Source organism: Elephantulus edwardii, unplaced genomic scaffold, assembly GCF_000299155.1.
Source record: "Elephantulus edwardii isolate Elephantulus edwardi_28Jun2011 unplaced genomic scaffold, EleEdw1.0 scaffold00026, whole genome shotgun sequence".
Lineage (NCBI taxonomy): Eukaryota > Metazoa > Chordata > Mammalia > Macroscelidea > Macroscelididae > Elephantulus > Elephantulus edwardii.
Window position 1 is genome coordinate 15,794,971 of NW_006399776.1, and position 20,423 is coordinate 15,815,393.

Genomic DNA, 20,423 nt, shown 5'->3' on the forward strand with positions numbered 1-20,423 from the left:
GTAGTTTCCACATTCTGTTGGGTCACCTTTCTTTGGGATGGGAACAAATATCGATCTCTTCTAGTCAGTTGGCCAAGTGGTCGTTCAAAGGTAGGTATTTTAATCTGCAGCCCTCAGGCCTAGTTTTAACTGTATTTGGTCAAACATTCTTCTAAGTGGTGTAGCACTGTTCCATCCATTTGCTCTACAGAGGTAACTCATGGTTGCTGTGATGCTAAACACTGTGATACTGATGTGTCAAACACTGGAATGGTTACCCAATGTGGACAGTGTTTGGTGGAGCTCCCCGATTAAAACAAGCCTGGAAGCAGGTGTGGCATCCACTTCTGAAATAGCTTGCCTCTGGAAACCCTATGAACCTGGAGAAAGGATGAACGTTATATAAGTGTCCAGGTCTTTCATTCATAGGGTCACTATAGTTGTCTACAACTCAATGGCAATTAACAACAACAATAACATTTAAGACAGCTAAAGAGTTAAGAAAAAAGACTACACACTCATACCTACTTTAATTCATCTAGATTATGAAGCAGTTTTTAATTTTAAACACTTACTAACATAATCTCAATATATACAAAGTAATGATGACAGAATTAAGAGGAAAAAATCTAATTAAAAAGAGAGATTTTTAATTCTTTTAGTGTCTGATAGAGTAAATACACAGAGGCACACCAAAAGGAATGAAAATACATACTAGTTGAATAATTTTGTTAACCAACAGGTCTGTTCTAGAGAGTGTGAAACCAAGTTACTCATTGGAGGCAAAGATTTTGAAGCTTTGTCTCAAAGACTTTGGACATGTGTCCAGGAGGGACCAGTCCAAGGAGAAGGACATTATGTTTGGAAGGATGGAGGGACAGCACAGGAGAGGAAGAACTTGGATGGGATGGACTGATACGGTAATGGGTAGAATGGGGGTAGGTGTGTTGGAGACCGAGATTGGCTCAGAATAGGTCAAGTTTCAGAGCTACTGTTGTGCACAGGGTTGCTATGAGTTGCAGATGACTCAACATGTTAACTATAACATAATATAGTTGACATATACTAAACATTGCACCCAGTAATTTCAGAAAATGCATTTTTGTAAAGCTCAAATGAAATATTTAGAAAAATTGACTTAGTCTCAATGAATTTCAAAAAAATATATCTATTTTCTTTGAAATATTCTTTGACCTGAGAACAATGAGTAGAAACTCAGTAATACATAGCTAGCTAGAGTAAAAAAATAATAAATGCTACATATTTCTTAGTTCAAAAAAAGTTTATAATGAAAATCAGAAAAGATGTTAGTAGATGATGAAAACACTGCACAAGAAAATTTGTGGATTCTGCTAAAACTTAGAAATCTGTAGGTTTAAATGAATACATATGAAAAGAAGAAAGGCTTAACATCAGTGTAGAAATACAAGGTTGGAATGATATGCATAAAACCGTCAGTGTGTAGCACAAAATTTCAAAAGACTTAAAGAAGAAAAATCTTCCTTAAAGAAAAAATATAAAGTGGAGATTATTTCAATGAAGGCATAAAGACCATTTGATAAAACTGAGTATTCATTCCTGATTAAAAATGAAAGAATGAATTATAGTTTGAACAATTTTCTTCATTTGTAATATAAAAGCCCTGGGACCTCCCTATTTCGATCCTTCAGCCTTTGCTAACCGTGCTTGGTCCTCATTCTAGCTTGTTAGTGCCCTTCTGCACTTCACTGCTAAGGAGATGTGGCATCTGGTAAGAGTGGCAGTCTGAATTTGCAGGAGAACTTGTCTCTACTGAGAAAGTATCACGTTTAGTATTTTTATATTTTTCTTGTTGTGAACTTTCAAATCGGATCCAATTGATATAGGAGGAGATTAACCCGCTTTCTCCAGCAAAGCTTCTGGTGGATTTGAACCACATGCCTTAAGGATTGCAGTGAAGTTTCTTGCCACTAGGCCACCAGAGCTCCATTCACACTGAGTTTTAAGTGCAGGACAGAATTTCTAAATTTGTCACAGTCTCCAAAACATACATTAAATGTTGTTGCTGTTATGTGCCGTCGAGTAGCTTGTGACTCATAGCGACCCTACTGTACAACAGCCCTAAACCCTGCTCAGTCCTGTGCCAATCTCACTGTCTCTGACACACTCACTCAGATTACCACAGTCACTGAATAAATCCACCTCGTAGAGGGTCTACCCCTCCTGTGCTGTCCCTCCACACTTCCAAGTATGACATCCCTCTCCAAGGACTGGTTGGTCCTTCCTTGCAACATGTCCAAAGTATGTCAGATGAAGCCTCAGAATCCTTGCCTCCAAGGAGCCACCCAGTTCAACCCTCTCCAGGTTGAACCTGTTTGTTTTCTTAGCAGTCCATGGTACACTCAATGCTCTTCTCCAGCACCACAGCTCAAAGGTATCAATTCTTCTATCCTCCCTAGTCATTGTCCAACTCTGACACATAATAACTAATTGCAAACACCATGGCCTGTATCAGGCTCACCTTAGTCTCCAGAGTGACAATACTGCTGTCACATTAAGTAAGGTGTTATTTTAAAAATTATATGCAGGAGTTTCAGTTCTGGTTAAGATGGAGTAAATGACTAAATTATCCCTATTGGATGAAAAAAAAAATCCCTCTCAGATGTAGGGAGCAGTTGTTTTTAAGTCTCTGGAATGTAAATGGGAGCAGTTGGAGAAGAAGATTGGTGTTCAAACTATTCAGAGGTACTTTTGCTTTGCTTTGTTTTCTTTTCAGGGCTAGATTCAATGAAAAAATGTCAAGGTGTTGTTGTTGTGTACCATTGGGTTAGAAAGGACCCATAGCTGACCTTCCAGCAGGTTTTCGGAGACAGTTAATCATACAGGAGGAGATTGCCCATACTTCTCCTGCAGAGCAGCTAGTGGATTCGAACCACTTGACTTTGGGATTGCAGTGTAGCTTCTTGCCACTAGGCTACCAGAGCTCCCCAAGAATTGCATAAGGAAAGATAAAGAGAACACCCAAAAAAGCTCTCCTTTTCAATTCAAGGAAACTGGAAGGAGAACTCTGATAGGAAAAGGAAGTGGAGAAATGGTTTTTAGTGTTGTCTTGGGTTTCTTTGTTCCTGGTTGGTTTTTTCCCCATTTTCAGCTCCAAGGCAATCTTTATTCCAAAAACTGAAAATCTGTGGTGATAGAGAATGGATGGGAACCTAACCTCTGAGAGAGAGGAATTTTTGTCTTTAACCATATAAATGGTGGGAGGACTCTCCATTGTTCCTCTGAAGGGAACTGTGTAGCAGAATGGGAAAACTGAAACACCACCTCCCTGGCCACCAGAGCAGTAAGTGAAGTGGAGTTGGAGTCAGGGAGCACTGAGAAGATCCTAGAGAGTAAGGGAGATTAAGAGCAGAATTCCACAAAATTAGGAACTCCTGAGATCACCTCTGAGGTGAAAATAACAGTGAACCTATAAAGAAAACACTGAAGCCTGTAAGAATGGAACTACGAGATAAAATTCTAGTTATTCTCACACATAAAGTAGTATCACAAGGTTTTGAAAAGAAACTGACTTTTGGCCTAAATCAAACAATTGAAAACTAATACTTAAAAACACTATTTACACACAACTCATTGGGGTCAAGTTGGAAGCGACTCATAATCAACCCCAGGGTTTTTTCGAAGGCTGTAAATCACACAGAAGGAGGTTGCTCCTACAAGAGGGGCTGGTGGATTTGAACCACTAGAAAGACGTCACCTTTGGGACAGCAGTGCAATGTCTGAAGGACTGGGCTACCAGAGCTCCCTTTATTTAAAATAGCACCCCAAAATGAAATGCGTGGAGATGGATCTAATGACAACTGTACAGGGTCTGCATGCTTCACTCTTCAACATCCATTAAAAAGAAAGCAAAACAGACCAAACTAAATAGAAGACACATCGTGTTCTATTGGAATTGGAAAGCTTATTGCGGTCAAATTGATCTACAGATTTAAGGCAGCTGTTTTAAAAGTATCAGCTAGAATTTTTTGTAATATAAGTTAATGACTTTACATTTATTGAAAGCAATAGAACTAAAACAGCCAAAGCAATCTTGAAAATAAGAATAAAATCAGAGAACTAACACTAACTGCTTTAAGACTTGTCATAAAACCATGGTAATGAAGAAAATGTGTTATTCAGTAAAGGGCACACAGACTTAAAAAACCAATAAAATATCTAAAAACTGCACAAACATGGCCAAATGACTTCTTATAAAGGTTTTTTTGGTAAATAAAATAAAATTCAGTGGAGAAAATACACTAATTTCACCAAATAGTGACACAGTCTATTTCATTAGACAGGAATATGCAAAATATTAGCTTTAACTTAAACCAAAGTTAACAAAATGGATCACAGACAAGTATCTGAAATATGATATTAAAAAACTGCAGAAAAAAGCCAGAAGAACCTCTTCATGATACTGTTTGTTGTTATGTACCATCAAGTCGGAATCACTCATGGGACCTTTTTCTTTCAAAGAGAAAGTGTAGGGTTTTTTTTTTCCCCTTTATAGTTTTTACTAATATTTTTATCATTCATATACATTGTGCTACATTGATATACATTATGTTCCAACACCCTTATATTTACATTCTATTTAATTCATTTATATTGTGAGGTTGTTTTTTACTATTCCCCTATCATCATCCCAACAACTACTTTTGTGAAAGCATGTAAGCCGGCAACTTCATTCCTCAGAAACAACGTCCCCTTTTTAAAGCCAATTGCTACATCCCTACCAAGCTCTCTGAGAGAACAAGCTCATATGCTTTGTTAAAGGATCCTCTTGAACAACTGCATCCATGAGCAAAGTACAATCCAGAGTAAGCTGTCAGGTTGCAGTGATCTACCCTAGTTCCAGTCATGGATGGCGGGTTCTGGTCAACTCATCTACAGCCACCTATAGCTAGATTCAAATGGGCATCAGCTGCAAGTTCAGGAGTCCACACTTCTTCCAGAGTTCCAGACTTGTTGGTCTCTATAGTCAGTCATAGCTCCTACATGAGGTCAAGTCAACAAGCCAGAGGTCCTCACGATGCCATACTCCTCAAGTCAACAAACTCTTCCAGCTCATCTGTGCATGGAGGAGGGCAGCACTGAAGGAACACGTCCATGCTCAGCCTGTTCAATGTTTAATTCCTCTCACTTCGACTCCTGTGGATCCAAGCAATCACTGTAAGTGAGCCTATGCCAATCTCAAGTCTTAGAAGTGGGCTCTGATGGACACCAAATGCTGCTTCAGAAGCCAAACAGCTTGTTCTAGTTTAAAAAGACCCTTCCTTTCCTTCTTCTTTTTCCTTCTCTCCTTTCTTACTTGCCTTTCTTTTGAATGTGAGTCTCTTCAATCAAAAGTCCAACGTGGGCCCACAAATCCATTCAAATGCAAATCTCCTCAGAGTACTGGGTGGGACAAAATCTTCCCTTCAACCAAGCCCCAACATCCTTCAGTGGGTTTCCAGGAGTTTGCCCAGTTGGTGAATTCCAGCTGTGTCTCTTTGCTTTGGCAGTGCAACTCCTAGCCATTGAGCAACTAGAACTGTCTTTTGCGATAAGAGGCTATTAAAGAAAAGAATCAGAAAAATCCTTCAAACTCCAAAAATAAACTTCTTATAAATAACAACAAAAGTATAATCCATAAAAGTTTTTTTTTTAAATTGGTTCAATTGACTTCATTATTAAAAAAAAAAGTTACCAAAATGAAAAGATAGCCTTCAGTAGGGAGCAAAGGTTTATAAATTATGCTGTTATCAATTTTATATGGCCTTTTTAATCCAGATTCTTTCCAGCCATTCACCAAATGAGTGGTTGTTGTTATTGTTGTTGTGTAGAGTAGAATTAGGATCAGCCCATAGCTGACCTTCCAGTTGATCCTTTAGAGGCTGTTAATCTCATGAGAGACTTCCTATCTTTCTTCCATGGAGCAAGTGGAGAATTTGAACCAAGTGCTTTTGGGTTAATAACACAATTTCTTACCACAACATCACCAGAGCTAAATAACTGGATAAAGAATTTAATAAGGAACTTTTGGCCCACCAAGAACACTGGAGGGTTTTGTAATAATACAAATAAGGTTCATGAAACCCTGTGGAGATGGACCTATATATGGCACCTGTCTTGGGCTGAATTCTATGGAATAACAAAAGCACTTTGATGCAGTTTTGTGTGTTGGTGGGGCAGGGGAGAGACACTGATTGATTAATCTGTAAGAAATGGGTCATATGATTAGAGAGGCTAGCAAGTCCCACATCCAGTGTAAGGTTGGAAGCTTCACTGACTCAGACTGCTGTAAGGACTGATGAATCCCAGATTAGCAGGTCAGACAGCAGGCCATAGGTTGATAGCTAGAAGAGCTGACAAATCTAAGATATGCAGGTAAAATGGAACACTGTTGGTTTACAGGCTACACAAGCTAATGAATCTTAAGAATCAGAGTTCAGAAAAAGAGCCAGATGAAAGATCCAGAGCAAATGAGTAAAGTCAGATAGGTTGTTGTTGTTGTTGTGTGCTGTTGAGTTAGATCTGACGCATAGCTAACCTTCCAGCAGGGTTTCAGAGGCAGTAAATCACGTGGGAAGAGATTGGACATCCTTTTCCCATAGAGCAGCTGGTGAATCCAAACCACATGAATTTGGGATTGCAGCACTGATTCTTATTATTAGGCCATCAGAGCCAGACATGCATATATATATACACAGAGAACGTATGCTAGAATGAGCCAGCCAAGTTATACCCCTCAGGGAAACCTCCTTACAATTAACTGGCAGATACATTAGAACACATCTGGGAATCTCCTGGAGAGGGGTGACAGTGGAGACAATAAAATATATGGAGGTCACCCTTTGGTAAGCATTCACGTAACATACAAATATCTTTACTTCTCTGAACCATTACAGATAAATCTATCCACATACTTCTTCCCCATACCACGTTTCCTGTCATGTTCCTTCCAAGTGCTTAGCCATCCTGCAAAATCACTGGCCACAGTTCATGAATCAGGATACAGTTGTATATCCAGCTATCCCTCCTTCAAAACCAACCAACCAACCAACCAAGTGCACTGCTTGAAGTTCTGCCACTGTAAAGACCGTTCCTTCATCACGTTCCTTCATCACCATCCTTGAAGGTCTTAGGTAGTGGCTGATGTGCTATCACTGCCCACTTAGGAGTAGTGCTTACATTTCAGGCAGAACCATCTATAAATTGTTTTATCTTGAATAAATTGTTTTATCTAATCATAGTCCCAATGAGGCCATAGCTGTAGCTAGACTACTTCTTCATGTAACTTATAGTGTCATTAGGCCCTGATCAAATTTTATATTGTATTACCACATCCATTTAATTATGGAATGCTGCTGTGCACATCTCACTTTATGATCTGTGAGTCAGATAGCACCCAATTCATGATGGGTAATTCAAGCCACATGGTGACATGGTAGCCTATTGTTAAGTGTTCAGTGTACTTACTGAGGTACAATAACAAGCCTACAGTTATTGCTCAAAAGGAAACTCTCTATGGCAAAGGATGGCAGGGCTTTACTCTTAAATCCTAAGGGTCTTTTCTGTGGTTCGCCAATAGAGGCATGCCAAAGATTCCAAACAGTATCATTACCTGCCACTGACACTCCCAACACCATTGGGGCAGAATCAGATTTTATGGCCCAAAGTAGTTCAACAGCTTGCACAACAGAATGAACGTGTTGCCAAGTCTCCCCTTGACCTTGATAATTAGGACGGAGCAGCACAACTAAATGAGGACGTGTTGCCTCCAACATCCAAAGAAGTCTACCAGGTGCTGGGCTTTCTTTTTATTAACTATTCTTCACTTGATTATTTATTATTATTATTATTATTATTATTATTATTGACTTTGGAGTTATGATAACATTTTGCACAAGAAAATTAGCTTTCATTAACTTCAGCCCAAAAAAAGAAAAAAAATTATGTAGATAGCAGGTGAAGAAGAGCCTACAATGGAAAACACCTATCTTTTCTTTCTTATTTTTTAATTGTGATTAGAGTGAAAGTTTCCAAAGCAAATTGTATTTCCATTCAACCACACATACTTAATTTTGTAACATTAATTTCAAAAGCCACAATGCAATAATTTTCTTCCCAATACTTCCTTGTGAGTTCCATTTCTATTAAGCCTTCTCTACTACCTTTTTCTACCTTCTCAGCTTTATCCTTACAAACACTGTCCTTTGAGCATTACAGTTTGTTAGTCTTGGGGTTTCAGTGTCTTCCCGGTGTTACTGTTCACCTTGCTAGATGCCATAGAGCTGACTAGAACTCATAGTAATCTTATGAATAGCAGTATAAAACTTCCTAATCCCACTGGACCATACTGTTGTTAATTGCCATCAAGTCAACTAAGACTCACAGTGATGGATCTGAACCCTACTTCATCCTGTGCTATATTTATCATCTGATACATTCAAGCCTATTGTTACAGTGTTACAGTCACTGTGTCAATCCATCTTGTTGAGGATCTTCCCATTTCAAGAACTGGCCCCTCTTATAACATGTCCAAAGTGTGTGCGACAAAGTTTCACTCCATTGCCTCCAAGGAGTACCCCACCCTGGCTGCACCTTTTCAAAGACATATTTGTTTGTCCTTTTGGTCGTCAACGGGCTAGTCAGCACTCTATTCCAACACCACAATTCAAAGGCATCAATTTTTCTTCTGTCATCCTTATTCAATGTCCAACTTTCAGCTGGATAGCAAGTAATGCAAAAGATTATGGTTTGTGCTAGAAGCCTAAGGTAGAGTTGTGCTGCCAACTCAAAGGCAGGTGATTCAAATCCATCAGCTACTCTGAGAAAGATGGGTAATCTTTATCATCTGATTTACAGCAAACCTGCTAGGGGGGTCACCTATGAGTTGATTCACACCACACAGACCACACTTTATACACCCATCTATTATATGGCTCGGGTTTGAATTACAGTCGTGAGTTTTGCTCCAGGTTCAAAGGATGATGTAGAGTCGTCGTCTCAGGGGTTCCACCATCCTGTTTAGGATCAGTAATCCTGGACATTTTTTAAGCATTTGAGTATTATTCCACAAACCTGTGTCCCTCAACTCTACCCAGGATCTTCTACTGTGATCCCTTTTAGAAAAGTCAGCAGGGGAGCTGGGCACCATCTAGTTTTTCCGGTCTGAGTCACGGAAGTTGACGTTCGTATGGCTCATTAGTCCTTGCACGAATTATCTCTGTATGGCTTTGCTTTTCTTCCCTCTTATTTCTTCTGGATACAGAGAGGCCAGTAGATGCACTTTAGGTGACAACTTCCAAGTTTTTAAAACTCCAGTCATTACCATCAAAATAAGATGTGTTCACAATGCTTATGGAAAATGAAAGTCTGGAGGTCCCAGGACCATCAACCCAGTCCCTCAGAGTGTTTGCTTATGACTAAGACGTGTACTCAGCTTTGTTCCTCTTGGCTTTGCTATACATGTGGATATTAATGTAGAAATACAATCTGCCATCATATTATGATCAATGGTAATGTAATTTTTACTTATCCCTATCTATTCTTCTTGCTTATATATTCACTTATAAAGTATTTTTCTTGTTGCTATTTCAGGATTAGAAAAATATCTCAATAGGATCCACACCACTGGACCCTCAGATGATGTTCATTGAGGTAGGCAGCATCTAAAGAGCCCTGACAAGATAGTAACTAGGTAATTCAGCTACTAACCAAAAGGTCAGTGGTTCTGACCCACCAGCCACTCTACAGATGAAAGACAAGACAGTCTACTTTGGTAAGGATTTAATAGAATTGGATAGTCAATGGGCATTTCTACTCTGTCCCATAAGGTAGCAAAGATGTGGAATCAACACAATGTCAGTGAGTTTTGGTATTTTTTGGAAGGCGAATGAATTTTTGCTTGGTTAATTCCCCACTCTCTGGCATGTAAATGTCTTATCAGTAACTCCATAGCCACTAATACTACTACTTACACTAATACTACTACTAATACTACTTCTTAACAACCAGCATAATGTCATTGAGGTAAAAGTCCAAAGTGACACCTTGTGGAAGGTAAAAGTTATCAAAGTCCTTTAAGAATGAATTATAAAATAACTAGAGAGCTAATATATCTGTGAAGTAGGATTATGTTATGATGTACCTTCTAGGTGGAACTGACTCATAGCTGACTCTACAGTGAATTTTCAGAGGTAGTCAATAGTCTGTCCATCTTTCTCCTACAGAGAAGGTATTGCATTAGAACTAAGTGTCTTTGGGTTGACAGCACAATTCCTTACCATTAAACCACCAGAACTCCTTAGAACAGTAAAGTAGGATAGTTAAGGTATACTGCTAGTGCTCCCTCAAAACACTGTTAGGTGCCATTGAGCCAAATATGTCTTATAATGACCCTATAACATGGATCTGATCCCATCCTATCCTGGGACATCCCCATCATCTCTGGCATACTTCAGCCCATTGCTACAGTCACTGTGTCAATTCATCTCATTGAGATTCTCCTTCTCTTTTGCTGATTCTAAGCATAATGTCCCTTTCCAAGAAATGGCCTCTTCAAACTAAATGCCCTAAGTATGTGAGACCAAGTTCATTATCTTTGCCTCTAAGGAGCACTTTGGCTGCACCTTCTCCAAGATATACCTGCTTGTTCTTTTGGCAATCCATGGAATTTTCAGTACTTTTCTCCAGCACCACAGTTCAAAGGTATCAATTCTTCTGTCATCCTTATTAATTGTCCAACTTTCAGATGCTTAGAAAGTGATTGAAAATATCATGGCCTTAATCAGGTACAACCTTGTGTTTAAACTGACATCATTGCTCCTTAATACTCTGGATAGGTTCTCAACAGCAGACTTTTCTGGTGCAACACATCTTTTGATTTCTTGACTGCTGGTACAAAGTGTGTTGACTGTGGATTAAAGTAAGATGAAATCATTGACAGTTTCTATTCTTTTCTCCATCTATCCTGATGTTGTCTATCGGCCTAAAGGTGAGGATTTTTGTCATTTTTAATATTGAGATGCAGTGCATATTGAAAGCTGTAGTCTTTGATAATTTATAGCAAGAATTTCAAGTTCTCCTCATTTTCAGTAAGCAAGATTGTGTCATCCAAGTAACACAGGTTTTTTAATCAATCTTTCACTAATCTTGATGCCACATTCTTTGTCACAGAGTTCAGTTTCTCGAATTATTTGCTCAGCATACAGACTGAACAGATACAGAGAAAGGAGAAAGCCCTAACACATACCTTTCTTGATTTTAAACCACGCAGTGTTTCCTTGTTGCTCACGTGACAGCTTTTTTGTCTAGATCTAGGTTCCATATGAACACAAATTAGAATGGAGAAAACAGTTTTAGCCCGATCAATAGGTGCATATTGGGATAAGTGCACATGTCTCTTTCCCATTTTCTTTCAGTCAGAACTGACTCATAGCTGACCCTCTGCTGGTTTTTCAAGATTGTAACTCACGTGGGAAGAGGTTGTTCATATTTCTCCTGCTGGGACAGTGGTACCTTTTAACCATCAAAGAGATGGTATCTGTGAGTTAGCTGAATAACTCCTTTTGGACTAATGCTGTCAGAGTGCCTTGGCCAGGTATCAGAGACATGTTAATTTTAAATCAATGAAATGATACCTAAAGTAGTTGCTGCAGCCGGAGTCACCTCTGGTTAATTTAGTGATAATTCACTGTCATTCTCTAAGATCTTGTTTGTACATTGGCCAAATAGGTGAACTGAATGTGAATGTCAGGGAAATAACCATTCCAGCATCTTTCAAATCCTTGCTGGTGCCAGAAATCTCTGCAACTCTTCCACGAATGCAGTATTACACTGTTATTGTCACTGCTGCATTCTGTCTCCTATGTTCCTATGCAGGGACAGATCTAATGGCTTTCTTATATTAATAGCCCTTATTCTACATATGAGAGATCTAACACAAGGAATTCTGTCAGTTGCTCTGTCTAGTTCAACCACAAATTCTGAAACTAGGGAAACTCTATAGGATCAGTTCAGGGATCCACTAAACCCACTGTAAGGCATACCTGAGATAAAACTCCATTAATAACCAGATTCACACAGCCTTACAAACATACTCTGACCTGTGTGTCACAGTGACATTTTGGGTCTCCTAGGATTTTGTTAATTCACAGCCATTTAAAAGTCCAAGTATGTCCTTTTCCTCAACAATAGTCACTCCTGTAAAAGACCAAAGACACCTTTGGGGACTAACGGGAGAAAGATTAACAGTACATATTTCTGGCAATGTAGTGAGTCCTTCCTCAAGGGGATTCACTTCCCCTTCTTTAAGTCTATTAATCGACTGGGTGGAGGAGGGGATGTTATTCTCCATTCTGACAATTCAAGTTAGAATGTTTTACACTTGACCTAGACCGTTTCTGCTTGTACAGAGATCAAGTAAATATTTAATAGATTTCCCTTCTATTCCACTCCTACAGGTACCATGACTAAGTTGCCAACTGCCAACATTCTTAGTCCATATGAGTCAGACTATTCTGATTACTGCTTTGACTCTGCTGTCTTCACAGTGCACACACCCACCTTGTCTTTGGCAAGGAAGTGCTGCCACTTGGCCCCTGTGATAACTATTTTATATAAGCTATATTTGACAGTGGGAAATGTCCTAATTCAATTAAGACATCTAACTACAATAAGCCTGATTGGGACCTGTGAGCACCAAAATAGAATTAAAATATTTCATAGAAGGAAAGAGAAGTCACAGAAAAAGAGAGAGATAGCTTATACTTGAAATACACATAATTGATAAAAATATAAATGCATAAAGAATTACAGTAAATCTAGAGAATATAAATTCCACATAAAACATGGACAGACAACATTAAAAAGACAAACAAAAGTTAAATGTACTAAACAGTCTAAAGCCTGGCAAAACTGTGTTTGCATAGTTTTGCAGCAATGAGAACTTTCATACACAGATAGGAGTAAAACTTATATAATCACTACGGAAGGTATCTGGGGCAATGGGGGTTGGTGTATTGGAATTAGTGAGACTGGTTCAGGACAGGAAGGGTTCAGATCTGCTGTACATTAGGTCACTATATGTCGTAGGCGACTCAGCAGTACCTACCAACAAAACCATACTATATTGGTTGGGGTTTTTTGTGGTTTTTTTTTTTTTTTTTTTTGGTTTTTTATTTTTTTATTTTAACCTCATGTTTAGAGTCAACAAAACCTAAGGAGGGCCTTCATATTTAAAAGCCAGTTGTTATTATATTTGGAGGAACATTCTTCTAAGTGGTACAGCACTCTTCTGTCAATATGCTGTACTGAGGTAACCTGGGGACGCTGTGATGCTCAAACTTGTGCCCTTGGGGTGTCAAATGCCATGATGGTTACCTGGAGTGGACAGTGGAATCTAGTGTAATTCTGTATGCAATTATATTTTTATCAATCATGTGTATTTGTGGAGCTCCCAGTTTCAGACAGGTTTGGAAGCAGAGGTGGCATCCACTTCCTAAACAGCATGCCTCTGGAAACTGTGTGGACTTTGATAAATGGCGACAATTGTGTAAGGGCTTCAGGCCTTTTGTTCACAAGGTCACTGTGAGTCACACTCAACTCAATGACAATCAACCTCTACCTAGCAATTCTATTTCCGAGCAGAGATAAATGATAAAACTATGAGTCAGGAGGATGATCGTCTCCAAAAAGGCATGTGATTGAGCAAGTTGTGTTAACATGGGTATTCAGTTAAATGTTTTCTTTATGTATGTTTTATACAATTACTTGAATCAGAATTAACTTAAAGCAGTGATTTTGGTTAAGTATACATAATATTGTTTTTACATACAAAAACAAAACAAAACTGGACCAATTGGCAGCATCAGGATGGATGGTGAAGAGATTGAGATTGTTCACAGCTTTAGTTTGCTTGGCTCCACAGTCAACACTCTTGGCACCAGTAGCCAGGAAATTAAAAGACATATTGCCACGGGAAAGTCTGCTGTTAGGGACCTCTCCAAAGTGCTGAAGAGCAATGGTGTCTCTTTGGAGACTAAGAGGTGTCTGATACAGGCCATGGTCTTTGCTGTCACTTGTTACGCATCAGAGTTGGACAGTGACTAAGAAGGATAGAAGGAGAATTGATGCCTTTGAGCTGTGGTGCTGGAGAAGAGTATTGAGGGTACCATGGACTGCTAGGAAAACAAAGAGATTCATCCTGGAAAGGGTTAAACATGGAGGCAAGGCTCCCCGAAGGCAAGGATTCTGAGGCTCCATCTAACATGTTGTAAGGAGGGACAGGTCCTTGGAGAGGGACATCATGCTTGGGAGGGTGGAGGGACAGCGCAGGAAGGGAAGACCCTCTATGAGGTGGATTGACTCAGTGACTGGGGTAATCGGGATGGGTGTTTCGGAGACACACACAGGGCAGAGCAGAATTGGCACAGGACAAAGCAGAGTTTAGGGCTGTTGTACATAGGGTCGCTATGAGTTGCAAGCGACTCGGCAGTACATAACAATAACATACATAATATTAAACATTGCTTGATTATCTTAGTCCTCTCCTATATCACACCAAACTCTACAGAAGCATAAGCAGAAGTATACAATTTACTCATTCATCAGTCAAGTAGAAGTTACGGTCATGGAGTTGGAAAAAACTTACAGCAGGTGTTTGGAGGCTACAAATCACATAGGAGGAGACTGTTCATTTTTCTCCTGCAGAGCCACTGGTAGACTTGAACTAGTGAGAGTGTTCTGAACCCCAGAGAGGGTCAAAAGTACAACTCTACAGACTGCACCACCTTGCATCAATACTGAGTCTCAGTCAAGGTATTGATGAATATATAAACCTTAATCAATCTCGTGACTACTCCAATTCTCCAAAGGAAAACTAATTCGTTAACCAACACTTCCTGTTAAACTGACTCACTTTGGGAATAATATCCACATTTTAAATATAAGTTATACAAAATTTACTGTCAAATGATTCATTTTGTTTAAAAGGTACCTGCAAGGATGTGACAGAAATAGATATGACTAATACATTAGCAAACTGATGATGATTATTGCAAAACTAACATCCAATACAGTAAGATTCACCTCCTCCTTAAACAAATATTTTCTGCCAACAGTCCCAGTGTGACAAGTGGCAGGAAAACACACAATCTTGATTACAGTGACAAAATAGAACCTCCAGGCAGCATGTACAAAGATAACTCTAATGTCTTTACCAATGGCATGATTACATCCTTGTTTTGAGGGTTTATAAGAGAATAGTTAAAATGTATAGAATAAAACAGCATAAAGGTTTTAAAATAATGTACATCAATCAAGGTTAAGTTGGTGGTTCCCAAATGCACCTTGTTTACAGCAGTTCCTTCTCCCATAATTTTAGGTTTGCATATGCCTTAGCGAGGTCCAAGGCAAGACCTCAGCCACTCTGCTTAGTGAAGATAGGAAGGTGAAGTGTCAACTCAAAACCACAATATTTGTATTTGTTGAAAAGAGGAACTGATCCTGGTATTCAGTAGCTCTGAGACTCTTTGTGTGAGCAGACAAAACAAGATTGGGGACTGGAAAAGGCAGCCTCATTTAAAGGTACAGCATCTCGACATGGATTAATGGAGTCCTAAACAACAGAGGTGAGTTCAGATGTGGTGGCCAACCACTCTGGTTTGAATGTGTGCTACTTTTCAAAGTCCAGACAATAATCCAACCTCCCACACTGCTTTGCAAAGGGTTTTCTAAACCTGTTCTGAGTGTCCCCTTCCAGGGCTTCAACATGTAAATTTATCTCCATTCCAGTTATTGTTCTGTCTTCACTTTACAAATTAAAATCTTCCATTCTCTCCATGTTGACTATGACCAAACTAGTTCAAAATCCATGATTTCAGAGACATTCTTGCTTTAGGACAGTGTTAATCTGAGTTTAGTCCCTGGACTAGCAGGATTAGCAACAATTAAACCTTCTTCAAACACAAAATACTCAAACATATTTCTGTGGAGTTGGAACTGACTCATAGCTGACCCTCCTGTAAGTTTTTGGAGGCTGTGAATCTCAAGGGAAGAGATTTTCCATCTTTCTCCTGTGCAGTTGCTGGTGGATTTGAATGACCAGAAAGGTGTCACTTTTGGGTTAGCAGAGCAACTTCCTGAAGACTACATCACAAGAACTCTCAGATTCCTAAAACATGCGAAATCTCTAACCCTATTCTGAGCTATTGATTTAGAAACTCTGTTAGACTTTTTAACAAACTGTAGTTCTGATGTATGCTAATTTTTTAAGAACTTTTAAGATCAGGTTAATATTATTTAGGAGTCACTGAGTGGTGAGAACTGTTAAGGACTGCTGGCCTCATGGGTAAGGAGTTGGGTTGTCAACCCAAAGGCATGAGGTTCAAATCCACTAGAGGTTCTGTGGGAGAAAGATGAATAATCTCCTCTTTTGCTTTTTATAGCCTCTGAAAACTTGCTGGACATCAGGTATGAGTTGCTGGAGGTCAGTTTTGAGTTGGTTCCTACTCCACAACATATAACAACAATTTGTGAAAAGGTTAGTGGTTCAAATCACCCAGAGATGCCTCAGGATAAGAGGTGATCCGCTTCCTAGAGGGCACAGCCTTGAAAACTCTATGCAACTCTTCTCCTCTGCATACTAGGATTTCCACAAGTCCTAATCAACTCAGTAACAACCTTATGTAAATACAGGGAGACACAAATTGGTATAAAGTAATTTGTTCTTATTGTGATGTGCTCTTGACACAGAATTGACTTACAGCTGTACCTCCAGAGGTTTTCAGAGGCTATTAAACACATAGGAGGAGACTGCCCATCTTTCTCCCATAAAGCAGCTGACGTATACAAACTGTATGCCTTTGAGATGAAAGCATAATTCTTCACTCACTAGGCCACCAAAGTCTCTTAAAAGAATAAAATAATATAAAAAAATCAAGCTGGTATATCAAAGATGCTGTTTTGGAAAATGTGCTACCTACCAGCAGAGGGATACATGTTGTTGTTGTTGTTGTTGTGTACTATCGAGTCAGAACCGACTCAGAGCTAGCCCTCCAGGGAGATTTCAGAGGCGATTAATAACAGAGAGGAGATTGCCCAGTCTTCCCCCCTGGAGAAATACACACTCAAGCAAATTTATCCATAAATGAGTACAGAAATTCCACCCAACTATTTCTAACACTGACAACAATTATGACAGTCAAAGCAAGCATAGACACAAACAATTTACTCCATTACCTAAGAATAAAATTAGTTTTGAGTTGTCATATTTAATCAACTAAGAAGGCAAAGTGCCCAGCCTGGTTTTGGTGCACAGTAACACCTCGTGGTGGTTCCCTCCTGAGATCTCTGTGAACAACTAAGTGCACAATACAAAGCCCATACTACAACACCATTTCCAAAACCAACTTTTCCTGCAGCTGTGAGAAAGGAAAAGTACCTGCCAGAAACAGTACAGAAAGAGTCAGTAGTAAATGCACGACAAGAAGAAACTTGAACGTCATCAAAATCAACAGCTGCCAGCAGAGTCTTTGAGCTGAGTGACTCAGCCAAGCAGCTGGTGGGAAAGCATCTTCAATAACATCGAGAACAACCACAAAGACAAAAGGAAAAGTGTACTAAGGAGTCTGGCTCCACCACATGATGTCTTATCTAATCTTCTGACAGCTTTAATGTTTCATCCCTTCTCCGTTTCTGTGCCCCATCTAAGCAAGCTGTGCTCTCTCTCCTTCGGTATTTGCAGGAGAGTCAAACCCCTGGCCCTGCTCTTCCTCTACAACCCTCCATCTGACCCCAACCCTATAATCATCATAAAATCCCAACCTCTGTCTTTGGGTGCTCATGCTATTTTTCGAGCCACCTGGGAGGCCTCGCATGCTGTTCCTATGACTTGTTATGGGAATAACAAACCTTCTCACACCACCTGGGGCTCTGTGTATGGTTATAGTCTCAGTTTCTGAATCACAACTCAGGCATAGCTCTATCCTGTCTCTGCAAAGTGGTCATAATGCAAGGATAAAACTACGTAGAAATAAAGTGAATAGCTAATGAGAATAACAATTGATGCATAATGGGCAAAATCTGGAAAATAATCCCCAAATCTACAAAATTTATGAATTTCAAGGATTTAACTCAGGAAGAAATACTCAAAAGCCAAAATTCATAGATACTCAAACTCAACAAATTCACTATTATCAGTTGATTCTGACTCAGAGCAATCCTGTCAATCAGAGTAGAACTATCTCAGAGGGTTTCCAAAAATGTAAATTCTTATACAGGCAGACAAGACTGTCTTGTCTTTCTCCTCAGGAGTGGCTGGTGAGTTTGAACTCTCAACCTTTCAGTTAGCAAGTCTAAGGTTACCACTTTCTTATGGTGCTTGGTGGCCTCTTTTTCATGTGTTTTAGTATCTCTATGAGCTAGATCCTGAGCTCAGCATTTGGGTATCTGAAAATAAACAACGACCTTTCCAGTCTTCAAGGGATTCTCAGGGAGACATCTAAGTTGTTTTCAACAGTCCTGCTTCAACATTAACTCATTAGCCAATGTTTTCTTAAAATACTCTATTAAATTTCAAAATGCACTCAGTTTATTTACAGGTATAAAAGACTGGAGCATTGTTCAGTAAATATGCACCCACATCCACTCTTTCTCACAAGTTGTGGAGGATACTTCCTATGACTTTAGGCTCAGGTATGTAACTTGCTTTAACTAGAGACATGAGGCAAGGAGAAGATTTTCATCTACTGGCACAGTTTGACTTTCCATTTGCACAACCGCTCTTTGACCTGCAAAGAAAACTTTCTACGTAGCAGGTACCCACTCAGTTTTGGTCCCCAAGAGAGGCATGTGCAGTAGACATAACCCAGTGCCACGGCTGGCAACCAAGCTCAGTCTAAGTTACAAGTCGGAATAGACCATCCTAGGTTCACCAATACCCATCGCCGTAGAGTTGATTCTGATTCACAGCGACCCACCGTTGTGGTTCTGAGGCTGTACATCTTAATGGGAGGGGCCTGCCTTTTTCCTGAGGAGCAGCTGGTGGATTTGAAGGTCACCTTTGGTTAGCAATACAATCTATATACACTATGCCACCAGAGTTCCATAGGTGACCTATAGATCTATTAAATCCAGTGCCACTGACTCCGTTCTGGTTCATAGTACAGTCCTCAACTGGGTTCCCAATGCTATCAGTTACAATGGGAGGAGAGTGGCCACTTTCCTCCTTTAGAGCTGCAGATAGATTTGAACCCCCGGAGATGCCCAGCCTTTGGACCAGCAGCATAAATTGCTTCCGACTACACCATCAGTCCCCCTTAGACCTACAGATCCATGTAAATAAAAGCTTATGTCTGGATTCTAGCACCGATTGTTATACAGCATAATTTAATCAATAATTGAGGAACACATGATTCCGGTCAAGGCTAATATTTGGAAGCACGTATCATTTGGGTGTCTGGTTGTCTAGTAGATAAGAAGTTGCACTGCCAACCCAAAGGTAGGTGGCGCCAGCTGCTCCCCATGAGAAAGATGGCCAGTCTCCTCTCATGCAATGTACAACCTCTGAAAAATCCTCTAGAGGATTAGCTAAGCATCAGTGCCATCTCAATGGAAATGAGTCTCAGTTCTTCTCACTCTGAAAAGATCACATAACACAGAGTCTCATTTTAAAAAGTATTTAAGAGAATAGCATAAAGGGGAAAATATATTCATATCCTTCAATATGAAAAAAAAAGCTCCTAAGAGCAATTGAGTGTGATGGTGTAAAATGGGTATGAACATCCAGAAATTCTCTTTCAACATCTCTTTGGATTTGATAGCTATTCTAAAGGTAAGCACTCACGGCCAAGGACTATTTTCCTAGGTACAGAAAAAACAGTCACTAAATCAAGTGCTAGCAGCCAGGATTTGATTCATTTACCTTTTCACTGTGTCCTCTTTTTTATATGTATTCCATATTAATTTATAAGTGATAATAATTCAGAAACACGTACTCTCTAAACCTTACATTCACTTTTCTACACATGCAGCTTTAAATAGCAATCACCAAAACGTCTGAGAGTAAAATTTAGGCTCTTACATAACTACTGATTTCCACCACTAGGTGGCAGTCACAATACTTGTTATTTAAACTACCAACTAAACAGCTTAACTATTTGGTAGGATGTTAGAGGGAACAGAGAAGTGGGTATGCCAAAGCTGTGAATTTTTTGTTTTTCATTGGCATTAAAGGTTGACCTGTAACTGGATAAATTATGTATACTGCATTGAAACAGATGAGGGAGAGAACAGTCTAAAAGCAATATATGATTGGGTATTATGGTTATCACAAGGGTCCAGAATGAGGGTTGCATAGTGGAGTGTACTTGGGGTGGTGGGGGATTGTATACCAATGAAGGAATTTTTCTTTTACTTTTCAAAGAGAAGAGCGA

General features: G+C 39.5%; 1 protein-coding gene across 3 annotated transcripts in view; it reads right to left on the bottom strand.

Annotated features, from left to right (window-relative positions):
* Nucleotides 1-20,423, bottom strand: part of FMN1 (formin 1) — a 580,566-nt gene that overhangs the window by 359,438 nt on the left and 200,705 nt on the right. The gene's annotated exons all lie outside the window — the stretch shown is intronic.